We start from the raw sequence: 2,155 nt of genomic DNA, 5'->3' as shown, positions 1-2,155 counted from the left end.
ACATATATATGTGATGCCCAAAATTCTACAAGAGAATTGCTACAGCTAATAAACAATATCAGCAAAGTGGGTGAATATAAAATTAACTCAAAGAAATCAGTAGCTCTTTTTATACAAATGATAAATGGACAGATGAAAGAAATTAGAGGAAAAAAAAACAGGTTTCACAAGGGCCAAAGATATGATATCTTGGTCTAAAACTAATCAATCAAGGAAAAGATCTGTATAACAGGAGTTTCAAGTCCCTGAAGAAGGAAATTGAAGATATCAGAAGATGGAAAGACCTCCCATGAGCATGGATCAATGGATTAACATAGTGAATGGCCATCTTGCCACAAGCAATCTACAGATTTAGCTCAATCACTATCAAATTTCCAATATAATATTTTATAAAATTTGAAAAAGAAGTTCTCATTTTCATATGGAAAACAAAAAGAACAGGCTAGTCAAAGCAATCCTGAACAATAAAAGAATCTCTGGAGGAATCATCATCTCTGAACCCAAACAGTACTACAGAGCAATAGTGATAAAGACTGCATGGTACTGAAACAGAAACAGCCAGCTTGATCAATGGAATAGATTCAAAGACCCAGAATTAGCACCACATACCTGTGGACACTTGAGCTTTGATATAGAAGCCAAAACCATACAATGGAAAAATGAAAGCATCTTCAACAAATGATGCTGGACTAACAGGATGTCTACATGTAGAAGACTGAAAATAGATCCATACTTATCAAGTGAATCAAGGACCTCAACATATAACCAGGTCCATGAATTCTCATCCAAGAGAAAGTGGGAAATATCCTTGAACACCTCGTTGCAGGAGTCAATTTCCTGAACATAACACCATTAGCATAGGCACTGAGATCAATAATTAATAAATGAGACCTCATAAAACAAGTCAGAATGGCTAAGATCAAAAATGCAGGTGACAGCAGATTTCTTGCGAGGATGTGGAGAAAGGGGAACACTCTTCCGTTGCAGGCAGGGTTGCAAACTTGTACAACCACTCTGGAAAACAATCTTGTGGCTTCTCAAAATGTGGAAATAGTTCTATCTCAAGACCCAGTTATTCTGCTCCTATGTGTGTACCCCAAAATATGCTCTAACATAGTAAGAAAATGTGCTTCACTTTGTTCTTACTAGCTTTATTTGTAATTGCCAGAAAACAGAAACAACCTACATGTCCGTCAACCAAAGAATGGGAACAGAAAGAGTATGGTTCATTTCCACAATGGAATTATATTCAGTACATATATATATATATATATATATATATATATATATATATATATATGTATGTATTTGTGTGTGTGTATGTACATTCATTATGAATTTTCAGGCAAATGGATAGAACTAGAAAATATCCTGAGTAAGTTGATACAGACCCAAGAAGGCATGGATGGTATGTATGCAATGATAGCTGAATATTAGTCATAAAATATAGAATAACCATGATACACCCTACAGACTTAAAAAAGTAGATAAGAACACCATAGGAAGACCAGTGGAACAAACAAATTGAACCCTTGGGAGCTCTCAGAGTCTGAACTACCAATAAAAAACATACACCAGTAGAACAGAGTCCCGAGCGTATATGTAGCAGATAGGCACCTTAGTCTTCATGGCTGCCTTGTCTGGCCTCAATTGGGGATGATGTGCCTAATTTGCAAGAAGCCTGATGTACCAGGGTGCAGGGTACCCAGGAGTCCCATACTGTCAGAGGAGAATTGGAGGGGTGATGGGGTTTAGACTCTTTGACGGAGGAGCCAGGAGGGGGAGCAGCATTTGGGATGTAAGTCAATAAATAAATTAATCAATAATAAAAGTGCATATACTATAATTGTAGTGGTACAGAAAAGATTAGCAGGATTCCTGTGCCAGGATGATATACAAATCCATAAAATCTTCATACTGTTGTAAGAACAACAAAATATATAACAATATTGCTGCTACAAGAGCAGCATGAGATGACTTGGAGCCATGGACAAAGACCAGATTTTCATGCTCCTAAAATAATGACATGTATAGGCATTTGCTCAAAATTATTGAACATTTCAATACATGGAAAAATTGCATATATTCTAAATATGTGTTTTCTGTACCTTATTGAGTGAAATAACTTCCTTTACTTATTAAATTATTAATGTTA

At 35.9% G+C, this 2,155-nt stretch overlaps 1 non-coding gene across 1 annotated transcript; it reads left to right on the top strand.

Moving 5' to 3' along the window:
- The first annotated feature begins 1,819 nt into the window (after positions 1–1,819).
- Positions 1,820–1,922, top strand: LOC116906337. The gene has a single exon (XR_004388619.1). It is a non-coding gene; the product is annotated as a U6 spliceosomal RNA (small nuclear RNA).
- Positions 1,923–2,155: the final 233 nt, after the last annotated feature.

The sequence above is a fragment of the Rattus rattus genome, chromosome 7 (assembly GCF_011064425.1).
Source record: "Rattus rattus isolate New Zealand chromosome 7, Rrattus_CSIRO_v1, whole genome shotgun sequence".
Taxonomy (NCBI): Eukaryota; Metazoa; Chordata; class Mammalia; order Rodentia; family Muridae; genus Rattus; species Rattus rattus.
Note: the sequence above shows the minus strand (reverse complement) of the source record. Positions and strands in the feature narration are given on the sequence as shown.